Source organism: Pagrus major, chromosome 4 (genome assembly GCF_040436345.1).
Source record: "Pagrus major chromosome 4, Pma_NU_1.0".
In the NCBI taxonomy this organism is placed as follows: Eukaryota; Metazoa; Chordata; class Actinopteri; order Spariformes; family Sparidae; genus Pagrus; species Pagrus major.
In genome coordinates, this window is record NC_133218.1 from 15,633,033 (window position 1) to 15,660,226 (window position 27,194).

The 27,194-nt window shown below is 40.2% G+C and overlaps 1 protein-coding gene and 1 long non-coding RNA gene across 2 annotated transcripts in view; both read right to left on the reverse strand.

The window, feature by feature from the left end:
• LOC140994255 (protein kinase C-binding protein NELL1-like) overlaps positions 1–27,194 on the reverse strand; it is a 255,459-nt gene that overhangs the window by 80,217 nt on the left and 148,048 nt on the right. The gene's annotated exons all lie outside the window — the stretch shown is intronic.
• LOC140994722 (uncharacterized) lies at positions 4,867–6,751 on the reverse strand. Its single transcript, XR_012178743.1, has 2 exons — positions 6,328–6,751; positions 4,867–5,945 (listed from the first exon to the last, which is right to left on the reverse strand). It is a non-coding gene; the product is annotated as an uncharacterized lncRNA (long non-coding RNA).

Genomic DNA, 27,194 nt, shown 5'->3' on the forward strand with positions numbered 1-27,194 from the left:
GTGACACCAATAATGAGCAAAGTTTTTTTATGTACAATTATACTGCAAAGGTCATCCAATGACTGTTGTTGGCGGTCCACTATCTTTCCTGCTGTTGTGATGATCCTGGCCAGCTTGTTTTTGTTTGTTAATGTCAAGTGTCCATACCAGGCAGAGGCAAATAAAACACATTAGCTTATTCAATTTCCTAATTAAAACCATCTTCAAGATGTTTTTCTTTTCATATAAAATCAACATTGTCAGTGAAACTCGACTCTATCCATGGGGGCGGGTCCGCATCATTTAAAATTAAAGTATTCACCAGATTCTTTTTCTCTTTCTAATTAATTTCTCTTTCTCTTCTGTCTAAATTATGAAAATTTGAAGTGAGTTTGTGTGAGTGTGTGTCTGTGTGTGTGTGTGTTTCTCAAAGGGTTTCCACTCAACAAACTCAGAATTGCTAATCAATTTTCTTTCCAGTTTGTCTGTCACTCAGCGGGGTGTTTTTCCAAAACTCACATGCAGAGTTCTGTGAAATTTGGTTGAAAGACTGAATGGTTTTTGGAAACTGAACAATTGATTTGATTTTGGCAGCGACTCAGATCTCACATATTCATCATTAAACATGGATCCCTGCTGCTAACAATGAAAAATATCAACTTTTGTACAGAAACTCCTAATTTAAAATATTACAATTTATACTTATTACAGTGTAATACTATAATATAATAATAACTATGTAAAAAAGTTAAGAATGCTTACAGAGTCAGAAACTCAGTATAGCTTAAACAAGGTGATTGGGTGTAAAATGTAGTATATAGTGGTCAGAGTTGTGCTCTATCAGTCATCTACTGTTTATTTCTCATTTGAACTTTGTCTTTTTTATATTCTGCGGGAAAAAAACACCAGACTAAATGTAATATTTCAAGCTGATTCTTTTTTCCATGTCTGGAGGGGTTCTTTCAGGCATTCAAGACAGCTTAGTGCTGTTATCTGCAGTATATGAAAACAAAGAACTGACATTAACTGTCCATTCCCTGACAATTTTAGCGTTTATTTCTCTTAGCTTTAGTTACATAGCGGTCTGTACGCCTACATGAGCACCTAATGGAAAGCAGCCAGAGCTAACCAGTGGTGCTGAAACATCATCAAATGCAGCATCACAACTGTACTGTATACGAAGTGACAAATGTTATGAATGTGAACAATAGTAAATCAACATAATGTAACTTTTTCTTCAGCTTCTAAATCATTTTGATGGTACAGCGTTTATGTAATAGTCACTTGTTTCTGCACTATGTAACTCATGTGAGCAGGTAGGATCACAGGGTTACACACATGTTTATTTCAAGTACTTCAAGTTTTCAACACATAACATTGTTATGACATAATGAGTTTTGTTTGTTAGCATTGTTTGTCAGCCACATTACGTCTGACAAATTGTTAACGGCCTTGGATTTGTATCTATGGCAGTGGTGCACTCAGAAACTATGGGGGGCGCCAAATCGCACAAAATGCTAATTTCTACATACTGCTGCTTTGATGTATGAATAAATTCAATATTCGCAGACAAGCTCTTAAGCTCCTAAAGCAGTTACTGTAGCAAAAACACCCTGAGACTTTAGCTGACATTAATCTAAAAACACAAATTACTAATTCATGTGCGCATGTTAAGAGATAAGTGACTTCTGCTAAAACATTTATTTTTTGAAAAGGACTTGACCAGAGCTGCTCCTATCTTAATGTTATCATGGCTTCTGATACCAATCTCAGCTGATGTCTCCCCCGCACACACACAAACACATGTACAGCAACGAGCATTCCCCTCTTCTTTGACCTCTCTCTCCCCTTCTTTCTATCTCTACTTTCAGTACACAGAAGTTAATCTCGCCCTGCAATTACACACCATGATAATTGAGGCTTGCACAGAGCCTTGCGTTCAGCATACATGCGTGCGCACACACATGCACATGTAGAAAGAGAAATGGGATATTCCATTTATTTTCACTAATGCACTTGGTATAAAAGAGCTAATCAGCTTTTTTTTTCATGTGACTTCACTGAAACAGTGTGAATGAAAAAAACAAACAACTAACAATGGCATTTTCACACAAATTATTATGTTGATATGCAAGTCTCAATCACTGCACAGCAAGCCATGAAATTAAAATGTATGAAATTACAACATTTAACAGCACAGAAACACTTTGGTAACTTTATTATGATGACGTTCTAACTGCAAACAATGTTGTCTCACTGTGTTGGGCAGTTACTGGGTTACAGCATTGTGATTACTTTTGTAACAAGCTAGCCAGAATGACAATTTCTGGCTAGCTCCTTACTTGGAGTCAGATTAGAGGCTCATCATCAATTTTGTGTATATGCGTTCAATGTAGAGACCAGTCTGGAATGTGTTAGCTTAGCACAGGGGCTGCCAGCCTCCTCTGAAAGCCCCAATTTTGTCTTATTACGTTGCATCTTCTCGTATCCAAGAGCAAGCTAGGATTGGTTCAAACTTGGACCACTTGGAATGTTCCAAGTGGTCACCTGTGCTAAGAGTTAGCTCGGTCAAAAGCTGCAATGTTGCTAAACAGCAATGTTTTCTGTTTTGAGAAGTGCTTGGCTGCATTGGTTTCGTTTAGATATTGATTTATTGATACATGTAGATTCTGAATATCTGTTCTGGTTTCAATAATCTTTTTTTTTTTGCAGTATCAATACACCAGTACCAGCTGTGCTTCTTAGCTTTATTTTGCAAGTGGATACATGCACCACTGCAGCGCTCACATAACCCTACTGCCTCCTGAGGTAAATTAACTGCTGTTGTGTTGCACACACAGTGCACACGCCTTCTTATATTTATCTTTCAATAAAAATCTCAAATGTTATGCTCTCAGTGTCGTGTCAAAGTGTCCCCGTGGTGAGCAAAGTATCAAATATTGATATTTTCAGGTAGTGGATCAAAGTTAGTCATCCTTGTACAGTAAAGTGCAAAAATCTCTGGCTTTTTAGGAAAGCATAATATTTTGGCTTAAAATACCTGTTTTGGTCACTGCAAACACATCTGGAAATGTCCCTATGTCTTGTTGAAAATATCCCGTGGTGTCACACTTCCAATGCTGTGGTCCCAATCATCACATTTTCAGTAATTTCACACTTACAAATGACAAAAAATGCCGACTTGAAGTGCAGTGGTGGCTTTCTCGTCTGTAACTCCCCCACGGTCCTATCCACCTCCGGATTTGAAAGTCAGGTAATAAACATGTAATGTAAATGTGATATGAAATGTTTTGTACAAACGTCAGTATGGTATATACTACATGTACATATGAATGTTTCCTTGGTTTGCAGAAACGTTAACTGCTTTCATTTTATTGTGCCGACTGAGCCGCTTTAAATCAGTCACAGTCATCTTGGGTATCACAAAGCTCAGGATGCTCCTGCAAAATAGTGTCGGGGTTGGCGGGGGGACTTGTTTTGGTGAAATATTTGCACATAAAGAGGCGAGTCTTGGCATTTAAATAGCTAAATCCCTGCAAAAGAAAAGCCTCCAGCTTGTTTAGATTTGTACCATGAGGGACCAGGCTAGTCTAAGGGTTACTGGCCATTTTCAGCATGTAAGTTGCTCGCTTGGAGGTTGTTGTTGTTGTTTCCCACAGCAGCAAGGATTTTGAAAATGATTACACGCAGCCTGCCACACAGGCTAATACCCACAGTCTAAAACCTGTGAGTCAGACTACTGTACCTTGGGCCATAAGCAGAAACACTGATTTAATTCTGAGTCACGGCACATACATTACCCCCAATTATCCTGCTACGCACTCTGCAGTAATTACAGTTCACCATTTACTTTTTTGTGACCCTACACCCACTCATGTGCACCTGAAACGCATCGCAGACTGCAAGTCGGAGTGTCAACTGTTATTGATTCCCATTTGAAATAAAAAGGAAGCCCACTTCCTCAGTTTTGTGTTGTAGAAATACAACACGCCAAACATGCTCCATCTTCAAGAGAGGTTCAGTGATAGTTCAGTGCTCTGCGGTTTGTCTCAGGCCAACATATCTGCACATAGGATTAAATAGGTTGATATCAGCTCCTGTCCTCGGAGAAAGAGACTGATGTTTCATTGATGAGGCTGTAAGAGTGCTGACTCTCACTTCTAAATCCAAACAAACACACTTTGCTCTATTGACTTCTGCAGGGTTTTTAACTGATCTCACTTTCATCCCAGTATCTCTGTCACCAGTGCAAATACAGTGAAACCTAAAACCTTATCAAGGTTCTGATGCTGTTACAATGTATGAAAACGTATGAAACGTAAAACAGTGATACTCAGCCTGCCTGATTACATGCATAGTGTATATGATCATCATTTCCATTTTTAGGATTTTAGCTGGTCACCACTTTTTTCCTCCTGTGTGTGTCAGATGATTGACAAGCAGCAGAGCGAAGCATAATGCGGTCCTGATATGAACACTCTCACTCAGCACAGTGAAATGAGGATAAAAGTAAAAGTTTCTTCTCATTCCTGTGATGGACTTTTATCCCTGTGTGGATGATGTTTTTATACCGGCTAAGAATTAACACCAGGAAAATGGCCTCCTCTGAAGGAGGAAATTAATCTCAGCCAGCAATTACGTACACGATAATTGAGTGTCATACACAGCGTTACTTTCTAGGGGTGCTCCGATCAGGGTTTTTGGAACCGATCACCGATCACCGATTTTTGAAATCAGTATCGCCGATAACGATCCCGATACCGATACCAGAGCCTCTATTTTGAATTTGAAGCTTGCTTTTTATAGTGTAGCATTAATTATCAAGTTATTTAATTAGGTTACCCTTGAACCTGTATACAAAGCATTATTAAATTAAAGACATGAGGGTATCATGAATTGACTCTTTTATTTGCAGGAATTTGCAACATTGTACATAGTTGAGGCTCAGCTCAAGACTGTATGCTCCTAAAAAATGAAACAGCTCTACGTACACCACCATGTGAACATTACACTCTATAGAAACTGTAATACATGTAGTTGCCTTCCAGTAAAAAAATAACACACACATATATATATATATTGGTAACAACAACTTTTCTTTCTTTCTTCCTTTCTGGGGAAAACAACTGGGCTTATTAGATAGAACAGGGCATTTATCAGTTTGCTCCTTGTAAATATATAAACATTAAAGGAAATAGCCAAATAAATAAAGTCACACAGTCCTTGTAAAAAAAATAAAAAGAAATAGCCAGATAAATAAATAAAGTCAGACAGCCCTCACAATTCACCTGCAATTAACAAACAGACAACCAAAAAGTGCAGAACAAGTGTAGCAAAATACAGTAACAATTATTGTACCTAATACAATAATGTACCTTTTAATGAGGTAGCTTTTTATGAGCTGAGAGAGAGAAAGAGAGGTGTCTAGAGTTCAGACAGACAATGTTTTATTATTTCCTTTGCTTTCCTTTGCAAGCAGCATCACTGGCAGATTTACTTTGAGAAAGATGAGCATCTCTGCATTTTTTGCAGTGAGCTTATTCCTCTTTTCATCTATAATGTTTCCCGCTGCACTAAATAGTCTTTCACTATCAACACTTGTGCACGGTGCACAGAGATAAGCTCGTGCAGCTTGTGCAAGCGATGGAAAGCGGCTTCTATTGTCCTGCCAAAAAGTAAGTGGTGTTCTGTTTTGTGGGATGACTGCCTCAGTTAAGTAGAGATTCATCTGTGCTGATGATGGGTTGCCCGAGTCAACACCATCATGTTGTTCACTGTCATCCAGTAGTTCTGCATACATAGCATGCAAGGAGCCATCTCTTGGTACCTTTTCTGGTGGCTCAGAACCCTTTGCCTCACCACTGTGCTCCTCTTGTGGTCCAGCAGCATCAGTCAGACTCAGAACATGAGAGAGAAGCCCACGGATCTGTTGCTTAAGTTCATCTGAGAAATATCTGTCCTTGTACCTAATTTATTAACAAGAGAAACAAAGAAAAGACAAAAAATTAATTGATCCATTTTATGTATGTTGTCATAGGTTATTATGCTATGCTGACAAGTTGTGACAACCATACTACATTATTGCCATTATAAAGTTTTTCATTCACTTTAGCCAAAGCTAGATATGCATCTGAGTTGGAGAGCCTACTAGTGTTGTCAGAATAGTCTCATTTTTAATTATAAGTCTGAATGTAAAGTTTTAAGTTCAACACGAATGTACCTTCTCTCCCTCCCCCCGTGTCTATCTCAAACGCGCGCACATACTGACCCTGTCCCCCCCCCCCCTCCTCCTCCTCCTCCACCCACACACACACACACACCGACAAAATTTATGAATGATGTACTCACCTCGGATCGAGGACTGTAGCAATGGTGTACAGTGGCTCGGATTCAATATCACTGAATCTCCTCTCTAGTGCGTCCAGCAATGTCGCTTTGGAGGTTTTCACTCCTTGATCAGTGTCCGCTGTTTTCCGCAGTAGACGACGTAGAGCCCGGGTGGCTGGTATCACATCTGCTTTTGCATGGCAGACTTTTAAATGCCGTATTAAGTTTGTAGTGTTGAAATTGCGCGTCTTATCTCCTCCGCGACTGATTCCCTTTGAGCAGACACAGCAAACAGCAAATTTAATGTCCTTTTCTGACACTTTGTAAAACTTCCAAACCGGTGACGCCATCTTAACTCTTCATCTGTAATTGTCTCGCGGTAATTGTGTTGCGCGGGTACTGCGTCACATCGGCTCTTTTGATCGGTGAAAATTAAAAATCCGGTCACTTCCGATACCAGGTATATCGACCGATGCCGATCGGGTTGCCGATCGATCGGAGCACCCCTATTACTTTCAACAACTTTGGCTTGTGAAGGAAGAAAGTGAGCCTGGATATCGCCCACTATGCTCCATTATTCCAGCGGCAGCGGCAGCTTCGACTACTGGCACAAACTTGAAAAGAGCTGCGGTATTATCCTTTAATATGGACTAAGTCACGGAGAAGCTAAATTACTCTCACGATGGGGGTTTCATCTGCACAATGAGGGCACGCAAAGGCCTCAGATGGCTGAACTCAATGACTAAACTCTCTTATCTCTCTGCGCTGCAAACAAATCAAACACAAAAAACAACAACAATCAACATGCAGCGCAGGACTACACCTCTCTGTGATGCTGCGCGTCCCTTCATGGAGTCAGAGGAGAAAAAGAACTACTGATGCATTTAATTATCGCCGTCCTTGTCCTTCTAGAAGACGCATACAGAGCAGGAAGTGCTCTGGTGGAGCAGATTAGAGCCTGCTCAGGAACACGCTGTTTGCATTGTTTGTCAGAGAACGGTTCATGGGCAGGAGAACTGAACGCTGGTGTGGTTCTCTCTCAGGAGAAAGAAACAGCATGAGCGAGGTGGTTTAATCTCGCTGTCACTCTGCAACTTCAACGTGGAGCTGCCAATCACAGAGCTGCACACTGACAGACTTTCAGAGAAGACACTCTGAAGCCTGAATGTGTGACAGAGTCCTTCTGTAAGACAGAGTCGAGCAGTTTACCTGGATGACAGGTGCTCTGTGTGTGTGCACGCTGGATGTTCACATAGGTATATTTACCGCAAAGCTTAGAAAAGTACACCTGGGTACCCACTAGCTGAAATAAATCCATATATCATGCAGGAGGAGGCGGTGCAGTGTGTGCCTCTCCTCACAGTTTAGTGGATTACAGCACAGCTGAGGTTTATTGTTGCAAGTGAAATCCTAATAGCAAACTGAATTTGCATCATGGAAGCTGAGAGATGTATATCACAAAAGCAACTGTAACAGTCAGATATTTTATAACCATCCAGGTGGTGAAACAAAGTGACATGGAGCACAAATCATGTTGCAATTGTTGGTGTTTTATTGAGATTTACCTCCTTCCATCACCAGATATATAATTTAAAAATAAAACCGTTCTGCACATGCCATATTACATTGCTTACATACAGTAATTGTTATAGTGTGGGTTATACACAATGTGTGTTTTTCAGATCACGGTCAGATGGGTCATGCACCAGGTCAAAAAGCCAAGGTGTGTGGTGGTTAGCAGGTGGTGTTATACTGCCGCAATCAACTTCAGCTTCAGTTTATTTGAAGTGCACATCACCCAGAGACTCTCTGTGCACTTTACAAGTCTGTCAAAACAGCAAAATACAATGTTCCATGTCAAAGAAGACACACGCACACACACAAATTGTAATCCTAACCCACAGTGTTTGAGTCAAGCCTCTTAGAGCCTCTTATGGTGACTTACAGCAGTGGCAGTGGGCTGACTGTAGGGTTAATGGGAATAAGAGACTTTTTAAATATTTTAAATTGGACCGGATTGTACAAACTTGCACTCGTGTACACTTTGACCTACAATGCCCACTTCATTTCCCATTGCTTTTTGATCTATCAATAGCACAAGGTGGCGTTACTGTAGAAATGGAAACTGCTACATTTTCTGGTTGCATTGGATTGTGTTGTCATGTCCAGTGTCGTGTCTCGACTTCTTCTTCTTTGTTTGTTCGAAAAGGTTTTTCAGAGTTTCAAAAAGACACCAATAAAAAAGGAAATAATCTCCAGGAGTCCTCAAAAGCTGAGTGCATTTATTGTCCACAATTAAAACATGAGATCTCACCAACAAAAGTTCATCAGATAAGACCCAACCTCTCAATACAAAATATACTAATTTTATTTGCTAAAAGGGGGCTGGGCCTTTTGGTCTCAACCAATCCTTACTCTTCCTCACTTCTGCCGACACGGGTATTTTCCCTTGGAAAGTCCCGAGCTTTCGCATGCACCTGCCCATGCCCTGCCATTCCTGACACCAATAGCTTTTGCTCTCTCAGTTTGGTTATTAAAAAAAAACAGGCACTTTCCTCAGAATACACCATTAGCTCTTAGTGACTCTGGCCTTAGCTTTTTATACAAGTTTCCCTCTGAATATATCCCATTAGCTTTGATCACTCTTTATACTGCATCTTTTAAAAAGTGTGGTATATCTGGTTACATGATTTCACTCTTACTTTTGCGGTTACATTTTATTCCAAGTTAACACAATACAGTAGTTGAAACATCAGTTCGATCAATAGGTGCATGTTTAATCAACTAGTGCTGAGTAGTATTTGTTGTAACCATTCATTTATGATTCCTTCACATTTTGATTAGATTCTTTAACATCTCAGTACTTATTACCAGTTGTCATTAACCGCTAACTACTTACTTATGGTTATATGGTTATATTACACTACACCAGGGTTGGGCAAAGTCTACCGAATTGGCATGCGTGTATGTCCATTGCTGCATTGATGGACATGTATCTTTGAATTTGAGGTATAATGTCCCCCCTTGGAGTGGCTCTAAGCACACCAGTCACCACTGCTTCCCACTGTCGCTCTGGCTGCAACTTTCAACAGTCTCACCCAGCAGCGAAAACTTTTTCCCGTCACCAACGAGAGGCCAACTCTAACAATCTTTCCTGGCGAGCTTTCGACATACATCCCCGTGCCTGGTTTAAAAGGGTTGTCGTCTCCGCACCGCATGTCTGTTTTCAGCCCCAGAAATGTTTTCTCCCACGTCATAATGCAGATGGTATTGTCCATCAACTATGGTCACATCAGGTAGCATTTGTAGAGTTTGACCCAGCTGAGATCTCTGATTATAAATGTCTTTTCAGACTTCACACTGACCAGCACCTCGGACCAAAAACTACTCATCGAACACAAACAAAGCACTGATCATTGGAAAAATGCCAAAGCTCAAGTAGACTTCGATATAGGAGAGGAAGTAACAGCTAACTGCATCTGTGTTTGTGTGTGTTCAATACCAAATGTGACAGTTTAGACTCAAGCACATGGTGGTGTGGTAAAGATATAGTCTATTGGCTCATATCTGTCCAGCTGTTCTTCAAAATTGGAGCCAGACTTTAGTCAATTCTTCCCATCTCTTCTCCGAATACACACAACCTCTGTAACAACCAACACCGAGGGTGATTGATGCAGTTTAGATAGTGGAAGTACAGAAGGAAGAATGTCAAAAACATGGAGGATAGATAGCGCTTCCAGTAAACCTGGTTCACACCTGGCCAATTACTGGTGTGACAGCTGGTGTGGTTGTGGGGGATTTACAGTGTATTTTTATTGTGTGAATGAGTATGTATTTACCTTTACATTTAAAAAAGCGAGCCAGCTTTGAGGTGAAAGGAAGAAGTAACCAAAATTTTTTTTTTCTTATTTACTCACTAAAAAAACCCTGTCACACTTGCACCTACGTGCACAGTTTTCCTAGAGTCTGTTAGCAAACACACAAACACACAGACATGAAGGCTTTCACAAACATACAAATTTATCAGTGGTACAGGCTGGGGTGCACATATGGGTGGTCTCCCAGCAGGCACATGACTACATAGTGCATACACACAAACACAGACTATCATGAAGTTTTTTCCAGTGACAGGCTGATAATCAGGATCGCTGCAGATGCTGTTGTGTATGAACTGGGTAAGATGCAGGGAGGTAAACACAGATGCTGACAGAGGAAAGCAGCAACAACAGCTGCCAGCAGTAGGACTGAGTTTGGTACTCATTGTTCATTTGTATTTTTTCTCTGTTTTCAGGAGTACAGTTTGGCTTGTATTCATAAAAACTTGTGTTTGAATAGCTCAAAGAAATCAGTGACCTTCTGCTCTTTGGCTACAGAAGAGGCTGCTTCCATGGGGCCTAAAACTTCAACCCAAACCTGATCTGGCTATCATTCAGGCCCCATAGCTCACAAACATTTTAGGCTTGAACTTGACACAAAGTTTTACTGTCAAACTCTCACTTTTCACCTCTCACTTCCCTCATAGAGACAGACAAGACCTCCAACCTAAATGACACACACAAACACACACAGCACTTCCAGAGCTGCTGACATCCGTCTGGTACATCCCTGTTTGTTTGCATGCAATTCGTTGTTTTTGCTTACATCGCACACCCTGTGTTTCAACCAGATCTGCTGTTTTTTTCCCGTTTTTTTTCGTTTCCCCAGGCATAGCCAGCATGCATTAATATTATATGAGCTGTATCAATCCCTCATACACACACCCGCACACACACACCCTTGATTGTCCCTGTGCCCAGGACGGTGAGTAGGGCAGCAGCAGCAGATGGTTGAATTTAGCTCTCATTGTATCAGGTTGCAGCAACACACACACACACACACACACACACACACAAAACCAAATTTGTCAGGAAGGTCATCTACATATTACTTATGCAAGTCCAGATGAGAACTTGTTTCAGATTATTGGCCAGATTCAACCATTAGTGAGCAGTTGCTAGGTAACGGTGATGCCTCGAGGCTAACGACCTGCGTGATCTAATTGACGTCCCATCAGTCACCATTCACCTCGCAGCTGATAGGAAAAGGAAAGCAATAGAAAACTAGACGAGGAGGTGTGGAGCCGTTATTATGCCGACTGTTCGGACCGTGTTTTTGGTTACTACGGCAAATTAACATCTTTCATCTTTCTAGCTCACTGCACGTCTTGGAAAGTGACAGAGACAGACAAAGAGACAGACTGACACATTCAAATAGGGATGGGTGCAAAGATATAAACCAAGTGAAAATAAAGATAGAAGCGGAGATGGGGAACAAACACTGAGATGAAAAAGGAACAGAAAGAAATTTAGAAAATACGAGAGACAGACAACAAAGAACCAACACTACACTTGTTGTGGCTTCATCGATGACAGACAGTAATCATTTAATGGGAAAACTAATATTGGAATATAATGACAGCGCAGTGTGGAGGTGCTTAATTAGCTTCATTGTTATTCCCATCCAGAGGCAGCTGCTACCTGGAGTGGGTACTGATAAAGTGCTTGTGTTTTTGCGAGTGCACATGTACACGTGGACGTCACACAAAGTTTAATTTGGTTATTATTTTTAGTTTTGGAATTCAGTTTAATTAATAGGTGGTGGTATTAGGAGATGAGTTATGAGATTAATTTATGTAGTTTACAGTTCAGTTTGAGTTTGTTGGAAGTTGGAGCAAGGCAGAAAAGATCAATTCAACTTTATTTGAGGATGAAAAGAAAAGGACATTTGAACCATTTTTTTCCTGGTGTATAAAAGATCAATACATGTGACTTTTTTAAACAATCAAATTCATTTGTGGGCTAAAAGATTTTACACATGACTATATTCTATCATTTTTATTTTTTATTTTATCAGTTGCAGGAAGAAATAATCTAATCACTGATTAATTAAAGGTGCAATATGTAGTTTTTTTCCCATTGTAACAGTACTAATAACTCTTATTTTTTTTTCCTCAAACCAGCCTAAATCAAAATACAAGCCTGTTTTGCTGACATTGTAATGAAAAGTATTCAAATATTAATTCAAATTTGACTGATATTGTCCAACTTATTAGCTTCTGACCACAGGTCAACAGTCCCAGCATGTTTTGGTTTTGAGTAAATCTAAAAATACATTTGGTTAATTGAGACTTCAGGGTCTTATTTTCTTCCTCAGGATTTTTTACAGACCGCTTCATTTTTAATTGAGTTTGTAAATGTTTTTACATGCCCCGCTGCTGCTGTGCCCCATTTTCCTGAAAGGTAGATGTGTCAGCATGGGGCCCAGCGGGAGAAACAGTAAAGTGACAGTAGAGTAGCTGAGGAGAAGGCTGGAAGAAGCAGCTTACACACACATACACACACACAGAGTGTTATTTGTCCCTGTGCCCGGGACTGTTGGGAGGGCAGTGGCAGCAGATGGTCTGCTATAGCTCTCATTGTCTCAGGATGCGGCAACGGGGAGGGAGAGGCGTGCCCTGTTCAGCCTTGGCCTGGAGACGCCATCACCACGTCCTGCGTCAGTGTCACAGTCAACCCCTTTGCCATAATTAAGGCCAGCCCCTCTGGTTCCACCTGACAGCAGAGAGCAGCTCGAGGACAAAGGAAGAGGAGGAGAGGTCGAATCCTCCAGACGAATGGCAGTCGAGCGGCTCTCATGTTCCAACACGTGCACTAATACACACATACATGTCCTCTGGCAGCGTGCACAGGGGCAAACTTTCACAGACAATGTTCAGTGTCTAACCCTCAACTCTGATTCAATACAACACGTGTGTAAACTCAACATCCTGGTTTTAACTCAAACTGAATCATAGGACAACACCAACCTTAAAGGTGCAATACCTAAGAATTAGCCACCTGTCAATCCATACTCACAACAAAAAGGAGGCAGCGCATCACCAGAGTAACAGTTGGAGGACCATTTGCAGGCATGTTGATAGGTGATAATAATAAATAAATAAATAAATAAGAATATATGCTTTAATGTAAAGTTATTTTCAGAATCAGTAAGGATCTTACGTAGTGAATGAATTATCTTGATCTTTTTCAGTGTCAATATGTTTATAGTGGAAAAAAACGATGGCTGCAACACAACCAGAGTTATTTTTTGACCTTCATTCCAACTTAATCCGAAATCTAATCTTAATCCTAATCCCTAACTATCCCTTTCAAAAAAGTGATGACCAACCAAAAAATGAGCTGCTTTGGAGGATTTTCCTCATCATTCAATCCTTAAATGCATCTCACATACAAAGTTCAGCTAACCCCTGGCTTTGGCAAATCGCTGACTTGAATTTGAAAATGTAAACCCCAATACTGAGGACTTCTATTGAGTTAGAAACTGGATCGAAAGCAGCAACTGTAATCAGAACTGGACAATCTAACAAATGAGAGCGGCTCAATTCCTCATAACAACTGCACCAAACACATGTTCACTCCTGTTTCTCCACATCACAGGTCTTTTAGCGAGACAAGACATTGACAACTAACTTTGGTGAAACATCAGCCATGCAGGAGGAGTCGCATCTGTTTCTGACAACATCCACACTTGTCATCTGCTCTGCCAGCTGCAAGACAGCCCACTTCCAAAACTACAGAGCGAAAGATGCATCATAATCAGTCCTGGGAAGGTGGTACATCTGAAACCAGCGGTGACCCGTGTATAGGAACAACATGTTGTTTAACAGATGCAAACAGTCACATCAAAGTCCATCATAGCTGCTCATTATTTTAGACGTGGTGTCTTTTTTTGAGATGAAAGCCTATTGATTTCACAATTTTACCCCCAGTCACATCTCACATGCTGTTTTGTGTAAATATTACCAGTCAATGACAGCAGTTTATTTTACTTTTTTTTATAAATATAGATTTTTCTGTGCTATCTTCCGTTTCAATAGATTACATTTCTTTCCTTGGATGGACAAAAAATGTACTTGATAGGGTTTTGGGGCCAACGGGAAACAAACTGCATTATATCAACAAGATCAAGATGTATCAAGATGCAAATTGATATGAGCGCTCACTTAATACATTCTTTTCTATGAAAACTACTTTTCTTGCTTCTTATTCCTTAATAAATGCATTTCATTATGTGAAGTGCCCTTCGTGAATCAGTTTTTCAAAATGAAAAGTGAATAAATGCTTCACAGCTCTACCCTGTCTCCTAAAATCACGTTTACATGGTTTTGCCTAATGTGTTTTGCAGGAAACGTAATTACTGCCAGGATTATGTTCACTGGCAACACTTTTCCAAGGATGTGAAATGTGACACTCTTGGACCACACTCATGTTGGAAGGAGGTGGTGTGAGTGGGCGGTAGGTTTACAAAATGCATGACACTGGAGACTGGAGAGATGTAGTTAGGTTAAGGCAACAGAAACACAGAGGTAAAGGTTAGACCAACATGTCCTATTTGTTTTGTTGACTTTTTAAAGAATTTGATCAAAATGATGATGATATCTGGTGTATTAAAGGTTGCACAGATGATAGACAAAGACAACATTTACGATACGTCCCATTAATGCTGTGAAAGGAAGAAACACAAGATGAAACAACAGATCAAGACAGAGTTTACTCTGCTAGTGCTTAATTCATAGAGATCAGCTGCAATATACAGGTTTTATATGTCAGAGTCACAATATTAATAATCTTTCAAAATTGCCAAAAAGGGTCAATACAAAGATTGCTCAATAAGGAGAGGAAGAATAAGGAGGGACAGCATTTTTTTAAAGGCTTATTTCCTCAGCCAATGGTGTTGTTTTTAAAGAATGAAAATAAGAAAGACAACATTACTAGAGACTTGATATATTTACAGGGGATTTCTCTTTTTAAACCTTTTAATGTCGGTTTAACTATGACCACGATCTCTTCCATTACTTAAAGGTGTTACTGATAACATTGAGCCCCCTTCCATTGCATTCACGTTCGAAACACTGCTGTCGTTCGAATCCTCTGCTCCCTCAAGTTGTTGCCAGTTTTGTGCACAAGCTAACGTTGCTAACACGAGTTTAAATTAGCTAACGTTAGCTAGTAAATGTTAGGTAATGTTGCTTGTCATCGCTAGCTAACGATAACATTACTAATTCTAGCTAGCTAACGTCAGGGCAATACAGTTTGCTGGGCGCACACAGTATAACCAAACTGGCAACCACCAAGACTGTTGCTGCTGACGAAACACAGATACCACATCATACCAACCGTATTATACCACTGGCTGACAAACCTTGGTAGAAGCTGGAACCAAGTGTCAGAAAACTTGAACAGAGATAAACAAAACGATCATTTTGGACCCAACAAAATGTTTTTAATTATTAATTCACACTCATAATAATGTTTTTGAGGAAAAGACATTTATTTCTAATTAAATTAAATTAATTTATTATTTCTACAAACTCTGTGGATGTATTATTTTTTTAAATGATTAAATGATTTCAAACTACATACTTCATTGTGGTGAAGTGGTTAGCACTGTTGCCTCACAGCAAGAATGTCCTGAGATCGAACCCCAGCTGGTGCATGACCTTTAGAATAGACTTCCATACAGAAATCCTTTCTGTGTGGAGTTTACATGTTGTTACTGTGCTTGCATGGCTTTCCCCCACCATCAAAACATGTATATAGGGTCAAGGCACTGGTTTAGAACTGGAGTTCATCCCCGGGTCGCTGTATGTTGGTTGCACAGTGCTCCTCTGGGGTGGGTTAAATGCAGAGAACTACGTTGTACACTGTGTGAAATAAATAAAGATTCCTCCTGTTCAGAACAAAATGGCAAAATCCACTCAAATGAAAAACTTGCGCTCATGCTCTCTAGTCTGTCATACACTTCTCTGCACCGCCTCATTCCCTAAATTCAAAGTGCTCACCTGTGTCTACACACGGTAGAATCACATTTCTTCTTCTAGCCATCGCTCACTTTAACATTCATTGTATTTTACAAGTATCTCCTTATGATCCATCAAGGAGTAGTTGTCTTGTCTTTGTTTCCCTGAAGAGAGCTAAAAAGTTACAACCTCTCTTCCTGACAGCGATCCAGCTGTCGTTTCACACACATTAACTCTGAAAAAGCAAGCCGTTAAGTTTCTGTAAGAATTTTCATTAACTGTCATGTAACATACTGTTACTTCAGTCTGACGGATGTAAAAGTTGAAATTTAATTTGACAGGTTCTTTAAAAACGTCACTTAAAAATATAATTTGATTTTAGTTTTCACATATTTCACTTTCACTCTCAAAATGCCTCTTTACTATAATGCAAATTTATAAAATTACAGTCACTCTAATTAATGCACCCTGCTGTGTTGTCACTAGTTCACTTCCACACCCCTCAAAATCTTTTCAGTCTGGAGGAATTTTCACAATATTCTCTTGAATGAATGTGAGTGACGATGGAGTGGTGGTGTCGCACTCTTCCAACAAAACTATGTATGATTTAATTATCTTGCTTCCAGTTTCTCTAAACTCACAGTAGATTTTTGCAGGCAGAAGTTGATTTCCATTCATTTCAGTGCTGTAATAAAGTTCTCTGATATGATTAAAATGCAGAGTAGAACTCCCGACTGCTCAACTCCTCCTTCTTTGATGCAGCAAAACCTTTCGGTAAGACTGCTTTAAACTCTGACAAGCTTGAAAAATAATGAAAAATATCTCTCCCTGCCTTCACACAATCTCAAAATTAAAGAGCCGACTGGCGAACTACAAATGGACATCATGTCAACCCACTGACTGCACTGCACTGCCAGGCAGATACATCCCTGCTCCCCTGTCATGAACCGGGCTCAGGGGCTATTAGTAAGCTTTCTTGCTTCATCCGGATAACACTTCACTGGTCCCACGGCACTGAGAAGCATCTTTACCTGCCATCTCTTACATTAAGGATATGGGCTATAGATTGTTCTGTTGCAGATGCCTGGTGGCCTTCCCACCCCTTTCTGAGAGGATTTACTTTACTTTTAGGATTTACTAATCCTTTTTCTAATATAATGAATAATAAAAATAATCCCCGCAGCCCCAATAATAACACTTGTCTCTATTTCATCTTCTTAAAAATGTGCAGAAGATTGGTGTTTCACCTCCACATGACTGCAGTCTGACTCCAGACTTTCAGACCAGCTTTCTGAAACAAAGAAAACAATTGGATGAATTTAAAACAATTAATAAACCATCAGAGAACAGTCCTTTTGTTCTATGGAAGGTAGTGAAGTGACTGATCCAGGATCCAGGATTGTATTTTAGAAATTGGAAAAAAAAACCTCTCTGCAGCGGATAATATTACGGCCTTGAATGTTTCACCTGAGCCGCTGCTGAAGAGGGAGTTATTCAGCAAGGATCTCAGTCAATCTCTCAGACATAGAGCAGACGTCCTCATGCATAGAGCCAGCCAAAATGATTATCTCAGCAGGGCACAATCAAGCTTTTTAACAGCATTGATTTTTCCAGGCAGAACTTGATTTCCATTCATTTCAGTGCTGTAATGAAGTTATCTGATGTGATTAAGATGCAAAGTAGAACTCCTCTTTCTTTGTTGCAGCACAACCGTTCAATAAGACCAATTTTAAACTCTGGCAATCTTGAAATCAACAAACCGTAACTTCTAACAGCACTGAAACAAAAAATCAGCAAATGTAACCTCTGTTAAAAATTGCTCACTGGTGACCTAACAGAAATTAATGATAACTTCCCTGAAGTCTACTCCCATCAGCGATAAGTTATTACACCCAGTCCCTACAAATATACATTTTGTGCACCTCATCAACTTTGAAATGTGTCATTAATGTGTCACATTAAGATGTAGTCCATAGCTTTTAACTTCTACTTCCTCAACAACACTCCAATTATGTCAAATCAGAATGTTGAACAGCAGCCTTTTTAATGCCAGAAACAGACACGTAACAAATTATTCCTTCACAACATCTAAGTTTTTCCTCACTGTCTGACTTTTTGACACTTGTGAAACCAGCTTTTCTGCAGCAACATGTCAGATGTTTTAGAAACTAGTCAGCTGTGATTTAAACTAAAAATTACAGGTGTAGCTAATGGGCTGAAGCACCGATATAACTTTCAATCAAATAATAATTGGTAAAGGACAGCTAGTAATTAATTCCAACTGTGCAACTAATTTCAGTATAACTGTAACCACCCATTCCTGCATTCAATTTCTCATTAACTTTTGTCTCTATACAGTATCTCCCATATCTCCTCTAGTTTATCATGAGGTGACTTGCAGACGGCCTTGGCTCGTGTACGTACCTGTGTCCTTTACCGGCCAAGGCTCTGTCTACCTGTGATGAGCTCGCTCCCCTTCCCTTCCCTTCCCTTCCCAGCATGCACTGATGCTATCAGCTGCTGATTCTCTGCGGCCGCCTCAACTCTTATAATTGATACAGAATCCCAATGCCCCAAGCAGCTGACATTCAACGCAGTCTGAAGGACAGCTAGGGAAATGAGGAGTGTATAATGGAATAGGCCGCCAGCACAAACAGGAGGAAGAGCCACTTGTAATGTGATCTGCTCCAGCGCTTAAATATCAAGTGCAATTAAATGCCAGTGACGGCGGGACGGAGACAGCTCAAGCTGCATGTGTGTCTGGAAACAAATTTGCTCTCGATCGGCAGTGACATCCTTTATATAGTCAGCTATCATTTGCTGTGTATGTGTGAGTGGAACAGCAGGTCTGCCTTTGCTGCTCTGGCAGAGAGAAAACCATCTCTAGATTTTGGGAAATGAGGACAAACTCTGAGAAGCAGATTACATTTTGCAGACACAAACAACGTGCCGATCATTTGGAGGTGACATTAGCAGGAGTTACACCTTTCGCATTGCCCAAGCTTGGGTTGCCTTTAGCTATGCCAAGTTGAAGATTTAAGTATGAAGTGCCACATGGATCTCTGTGATGATGATAAATAACAAATAAATTTTCAACAAATGCAATAGATGATTCATTCTATGTTCAGTTCTTCTGGTCAGAGGTCACCCCAGGGGAAAAGGGACTCAGTATGTTTCCACCGACAAAACGGTCTAAATTAAGTCCCCCAAATTTCCAAAAGTACAGGAACCATGGATGTTGGGCTTGCAGCGCTAAACATTTCTGATTAGTCTAGTACTTGCAGCCTTTTATACATAAAAATCTGCATCAGTGTGCTTTGACACATCAAAATGAAGTTACGGAAGAAAGCAAACAACGGATATTGTCGTATAGTTGCGTGCAACAATGATGTGTAAAACTAGCTGTTGGGTACTTTGGGTGGAAACATGGCTTAACATATTCACACTGTGGCCATTTTCCTCTGGCATCATGCTTGGGTTGGGAAGCTTGAATGTCATACTGCTGTGTTCCAGGTTGCAAGTCCTATCAACGTTGGGAATCTGACAAATCATTACCATTTCACTGCTTCCTGATTGATTAGCAACTGAAAAGACAATGGATAGTGAAACTCCAGTGGTAAAACAACAAATTTGATAACCCATTAGCTAACAGCAAACATTAGCATTCAACTAATCCCCAGCCTTCATTGCCATTTGATACACAATGAAATAGGAAAGGTGTAATCAACATACATGGTAATCTTAGCTGCAAAGTGGTCGAATGCTAACATCAGCTAATGGGTTTCCAAATATGCTTTTTTACCTTCAAAAAAAAAAATCTGATGACCCTCCAGATTTTTACTATCCATCATCTTTTCAGTCGCTGATCAATCGGGAAAATGTGAAATTATGTCAAATTTAACCTAAGACACAGAAACTTAATGTTATCTCAGCATTTAAGCTTCCCTCCCTGAGCATTACAACAAAATAAAATGGCCGCCCTGTGAATATTCTATCCAAGGTCCTCTGCCTTAGTATTGTTTAACCATAGCATCAACATTTGGTAACAAGATTATATTGGTCAATTTTAAAAATATAAGTAAATTTTCCAGTGAGCACTGTGTCAGTCTGTTCTGACACAGTCTTCTGCAAAATTACATTAAACTTTTTCAAGGCAACTGTTTTTGTTGTTGTTGTTGTTGTTGTTAAATATTTTGGAAGCAAATTCCTTAACAACAACTGATCAGCCTTGATCTTTAACATACTACTGTACAAAACTTGCATTATACTCCAGCTGAAAACCTGGAATAAACCTATCCACTTCTAGAAGGGAAGGTGAAAAAAAGAGTAGACTCAGGAGTATGGATACAAGATAAAATAAGATACAGTGTTTGTGTGATATATATATAGTTTTCTTAGGATATTGTGAATTGTTATATTCAGCGTTTTTCCTCTTTGTTCTGTAGCTCTTCTATCCCTGACTTCTCAAACTGAAAACTCTGTTCTTCTAGCTGCTCCAGTCCTTCCCTGTCCTATGTCCTCAGTCCCGGCAGTGAACTCTCGACTCTCCCAATGGGAGGGGTTGTCTCTGGGCTGGGCAGGGCAGGGCGATACGGGAGAGGGTGCACTCAGCCAAGCGCCAGGTCAGCCATTTCGCTCATCTTTTTTTCATGTTCCACAAGTTGTACAATATAGGACTTTACCTAGGAGCATGACAGTGGAAGTGTATGTAGTAATGCGTGTGTGTGTGTGCACAAGAGTGTGTTTGCATGTGTGAGACCTTTCTGCAAGGGCACAGAGCTCAGGGGGGCAGACAGAGATTAATGATAGGAGGTGACAAGTCTCTTTCAATATTAAGGGAAGAAAGTTCTGTCATGGTGTGGACAGCAGGGGGATGGGCGAGAAAGAGAGAGAGCCCTGAGGAGCCACAGCAGCAGCAGGATTGACACTTTCCAGTTGTTTTGACTCCACATGCAGCGATTAACTAAACAACCATCATGTTATGTCAGGGCTATTTACTGTAGCTTCTGTAACTCAATGCATTCTCACTGAGTCCATCAGTTGTTATGAAAAAAGTGAGCTTTTCCATTCCTTTTCAAGAAAATCAGCTACAGCACCACTACAGCACTTGAATCTCATTATAAAACAAACTCTTCTTGATTTGAAAACAATTCATTTGGTAGCATTAAAAAAAAATGTAGCTCCCATGAACAAATATGTCGACTGCTTGTCAATAATGTTTTAAAATGAACTAAATATTAACAATTTTGAACAAGTTTTTGTCGCATCAGATGCTCGCATGCAGTTATCAACAACGTTGGTCTGTCAAGCTGGTTTAACCTGCTGTGTTCTCATTTCCATTCATTTCTCTATGGAGTGTAATCAAATTTCTTCAGCCATACTCCTGAAGGAGGGGAGTAACTCTGTGTAGATTGAACATGTTTGTCAATGCGCAGCACAGCTGGAAAGAAGGGAATCACATCACGACGCTGTTAAAAATTCATTCAAATGATTCCTTTGGGGCTGATAACCTGCAGGTAAAACACAAGCTGTTAAATTAAAAACTTCTACATGACGCGAGTATCTCTTCCCAAAGTTGTGTTTGATCAGAGGAAGAGTAGGACAGCGTTCTGACATCCATCCCCATGAACCTGCCAAACGCTCCTAATCACAGCCACTGTTGCTTGTCAGAAGAAAGGCTTGCAGTTTAAATGACTAGAGTCTCTGGTATCCACTCAAGCAACTCATTTCTCGACACACTTTCTATCATCATTTAGGCTCAACAACTGCCAGCAAGATATTTTCACTAATAAACCCTTCATCATTACATACATAGAACTCCAACGTTAATGGCGTACACAGTTCTCCCAGAGGGCTAATACTCATGGAAGGGCTATAATGGTAAAGAAAAATTACATTGAAGGTGGTTTCCCACAGGAATTTTAGTCCAGATACAGGGGTGGTTCCACCTAAATGAGGTGGTCTGAGATGGATTCTGCTTGAATTGTTTTACAGTCCATGTGCAGTCTGGGGGTAATCTGTATCACCATTAGAAATCCAAATCATTAGAGGCATTCTTGCATCGTTTGCGAGTACAGGGGGGATAAAACACACAATCATAAAAAGTTAAAAGCAAAAGGTTTTTTTAAGAAGAGGGAGAAGGGCGCTCATGTTTCGGTTGTGCTCCCCTCCAGTTGCAATCACATGGATCTCCCTGGCTGAAAATTTTTCTCCTTTTTTCACGCACACATCAATCTGGGTGCCAATCTTGTTCAGCAACAGAGGTTAACAGATGCATTTACAGACGAAAGACTGTTAACTGTGGATCAGAACAACATAAAAGAACATACGCAGACCAGTGATGTCAGATTGGGGTTTGACAATCAAACTCTGATTAACAGAGAACAATTAAGAAGCCCAGTGTGAAAACACCTAATTTTTCAAGATTTCAAGCCCAGCAAAGAGCCCCTAAAGGTTGCAACGTTAAGAACGTGCAATACAACAAACCGTACACACTGTATTTATCTGGATTCATATGGAGAGCTTGAATGTACTTTGATGGCAATCAGCACCTGAAGAGCATGAATAACAGGAGATTGCTTATTATCTTTTAATTAGTAAAGCACTTTGTGTTGCATTTTATATGTATGAAAGGTGCTATATAAATAAATAAAGTTTAAGTTTAAGTTTAACAAGCTAAGAAACCAGTTAACGTGAGACTTTTCTGCTTGATAAAAGACTGAAATTATTCATCCATGATCAAATTGTCACGATTATTCTTCGGTCTAAAGATCAAAAGAAGAGTTGACTAATCATTTCATTACTTTAAAAAAAGTACAGCAGATTTTACGGCAATGTTGTTAGTAGCTTCTTGATGATCTTTTGAGATGGGTGGTGACTAGGGCTTGTGCGATGTAAGCAGTACCGCCATGCTCGAGCACTTGAAGCGGAAGCATCCCGGGGCAGCTGGATTCACATTGGATCCGGTGGTGCGGCGATACGCCACATTTTTTGTTGGGGAATAATGCCCTGCAGTGGATACTTTGACATATTTGTTTGTTGATGATTGAAGATGAGTGAATCAAATATTTAAATATAAATGACAAGTTTTAAATTTGTTGTTATATAAATCAAGTAATACAAAAATACTAGTTAGAAAAATTGGTAAAAAATAAATAATCATAAGGTGCAGCCATGGTGGTGACAGAAGAAAGATTGATCACAGTCAATATGGTTCATCCTCTGGGGTCCATAAATTAGTGGAAATTTTGGTCTGTTGTTCGCTCAAGAAGAAAGACCAAGGCATCACCACAACACAATATGATTTAAAGTGTGATTATCAACTGCAAATGCTACAATATCTAAAATCTTTAAAATGAACCCCCCTTGGACAAAGCTTATCTCCACCGAATCTCATGTTTATCTGGCCAGTAGTCATAGAGGCATCCCGGACCGAAGTGTTGGGCAGACCGCTCAACCCAACAAACGTCCTCCAGCCTCTCACCTAGCAGGGCAAAAATGGCTTTCATACAGGTAGTGTAAATTTACATCAGTACTCCCAGTTTTGCCCTTGCTCCCGTCTTTGTCCACTAAATAATTCCTTGCCGGTTTATTTCATTCCTCCGGAGATCAGAGCCGGCTCTTATCCATGCAGGCCGACACACTGCGTTGCTGCCCAACACTCCAGAGTGACATCAGCCTCTTCACTTCAAGGTCACCCACGGGTGGGATACAGTATCAGGCAGATTTGAGCAAAGAAATTCAACCTGCTTTCCTCTGGATGATTTCGGTTGAGCAGTCTGTTTCCACTTCATCTGCTGCATTTGTGTGCGTATGTGTGAGTGTGTGTGCATTCTCCATCACTGTGATGTCATGATGAATGGGCAGCCAACAAAGTGGGGGAGAGGCGGAGAGAGAGAAGGGGAGAGGAAAAGCGATCTCTCCTCTGCCTTTTTATCGCTCTATTTCATCATGGAAATCACCTCATTTACTCCAAGCACTTCTCCATTCATCTCTTATTGTCACTGGCAAAACCCATTTTCTATCTGCACCAGTGCCGTGTGTGTGTATGTGTGAGTATGTCTCTGTGTGTGAGAGTGTCATAGGAATGGGGGAAAAGCAGCAAGCTCGCTGCATTTGCACATGAGCAGTTGCAATAATGAACTCAGACTGCAGAAGTGTTAACAACAGCAAACAAACTCACTATGTAGGAATCTATTGTTGTTATGTTCTTTTAACAGACTGATGGTTCAAAAAATAAGAAGCGACAAAATGTGGCAAAATTACTTTTTTTCTTTCATTTTTTGACATTCTAGCACCATCACTATCACTTTGGTCCATGCTTACATAACTCAATAATTATTCAATGGATTTTGATGAAATTGAAGACATCCATGAATCCTACTGACTTTAATAACCCCCTCACCTTTCCTTTTCTATCCCCATGTGGTTGACATTAGTGATTTCCAGTGTAATGTCTCGACAACTGCTGGATGGATTACCATGACATTTGGTGAAGACATCATTTCCCATCTAGCACCATTACCAGGTCAAAGGTTGTTTTTTGTTCATTACTTTTGCCTATGGCCACATATGTTGTACTGTTTGTTTAGCACTAATTAAATGCTAAACACTAACACGTTAATTGATGGTAATATGGTAACGTAACACGGTGATGTCCTACAACATTACCTGCTATAAATTAGCATGTAAACATAGTCACTGCCATGTCTGTTCCAGTCAAGGAACAAATCATAGTGTGTGGTGTTGGAATACTAATCATTTGCCTTCCGATCAAGTCACTGCTCATTCTCATTGTGATCATTTTAAATGTGTTTAGCTCGTATGACTGGAATCAGGACCATCAACATCACATAAGTGAGAGGGGGAAATGAGTCAGAATGAATTAAACTTGGAGAAAACTGGATATAAACAGTAAAACAGTAGAGGGAACAAGGAGAGTTAAGAGACCCATGTCTGTCACTCCTCCTTTAACCAACTCATCAAACTGCAGTGTTTCCTCCTTTCATTTGACTATTCCATGCCAGCCCAGTCACCAGAATTAAATGTAGGCAGTCAAAGGTCCACTTTGTAAGAAAGTTGATTTTTGACTCTCATTCCCAACTTGTCGAATATGGATGCTTTTGATTTGCCCAACTCGTCAAATACTGACACTTTAGGATAGCGGCCGACCCGACCAACAATCCTTAAGTGACAGTATGAGTTGAGAGGCCTCCAAGGCAGTGACTGCAGTTCAAGACTGCGTTCCAACATTAGTAAGTGTGTAACCACTGGATATTTTGACAAGGGTTCATGGAGTTTCAACATTTTTAAGTGTGACACGACTGGACTTGGGTTATTTGTGATGAGAAGCTGGGCCATATTTTCTTTTCCTAACCAAGTGGTATTTATGCCTAAACCTAAACAGACCATAAGCACAGCTTTTTTTCACAGCATAAAAGAAAATTGAACCAGAAGAAACATAAAGTTTCAACATATCAGGAAAGTACATTGCCAACATTTATTCTGGTGACTGGGTTGCTAGGTAAATTAGCAAGACATATTTTACTTTATGTTTTGGTGCAGGAACACGCTGTATCTAGGCGGTTGCCTATTGTAATGTGACTCCAATAAAAGTCTACCATCCAGTGTGTAGTGTTCATACACTCCATCTGACCATATAGACTAAAAAAAAAAAAAGAAAAAAAAAAGAGTGCTCTGGTGGAAATGTATATATTATCTGGTCCTCAATCTTGAGTTAAGCTGCTGTTTCCAGTTTCAAAAAGCATTTGAAGCAATGAATGCCTGGTGTAAATGTGAGTGTAAATGTAGGGTACACTAATGCCAAATCTGAACTTGAATGCTTTACCTGCATTAGTTTCTATGATTACAGCTGTGCTACGACAAACATGAATACTATATGACTGCAGTTCTGCTGTACTGTAGTCTCAGATACTATGTACATATGTTTCTACAAATGGAGTGTTTCAGGCGGAAGATGTCATATCATCAGTGGTCTTATCCCAGAATAAACCTCAAGAGGATGGATTAAAGTGCTGATGTAAAGCTCTGTACATGCTGAATGCTGCTATCTCTTACAACATGTGTTCAAATGTGCATTATTGTACACATTTGTGTTATTTTAAGCTGCATTTGTAACAGTTTGTTTTTGAATTTATTTCTTTTTTGCATTGCCGCAGAGTTTAGACTATATCTGCTGGGGAATCTAATTAGTTCCTTGTTGTTTTCATTCCATGTCAAGATAGGGGTCCTTGGCTTGGGAGGCTGTGCAAGGTGGTTAATGACATGAATATGATTAATAATTCAGAATGAACCCTATGTGGTTCTAAACAGAATCGTGCCAGTGTGCCGGTGCCTTCAGTGAATAGCAGGAGAGCAGCGGCACGGCTCGTGGAGTAATCCGACATGACAGCGTTCACCTCGGATGATAGAGAGTGGAAGAAAACTATCAAAATGCTTATAAATATCTTATAGAGCTACTGAGGAGCGGCGGAGCAGCGGGGAGGGGGCAGGATGGGTGAGGAGGCTGTCAGATGTGCTCCAGTTCAGGCTGCAGAGACAAAGATCACGCTACGAGGATGATGATGTGCGTTAATCAGTGTGTTTTGTGTCTGTGCGGTTGCATGTGTGTGCTTGTAGCACAGCATATGTATGGTTACAGTAGGTGATGATGACATTGGCAGATTTAAGCAGGATTGTGGGATTTCAAGGTGTGTGTTTGTTTGCATACGTGTGAATGACCACACAGCTGTCTGGAGCAGTGTAACACCTGTAGACTAGAAGAAAATAAAGCAAAAGAAAAAAAAAAAATAGATAACTGTAACAGTCTCTAAAGCCCTCTACCTCCTGGCATGGGAAAATAACACAGTTATATGTCTTTTTCAGGGAGTTGTAACGTGCTCTCCCACAAAGAAAGCCTTAGGTCAGATATTATGAGAATACACAGGACTGCTAAGATATGAACATTTCATCCTCGGGTGTTGTACAACAAAAAACCCGAAGTGAAGAAACCAATTTCAGCCTCTGGTGATGGGAGCTGGGAGGGATAAGG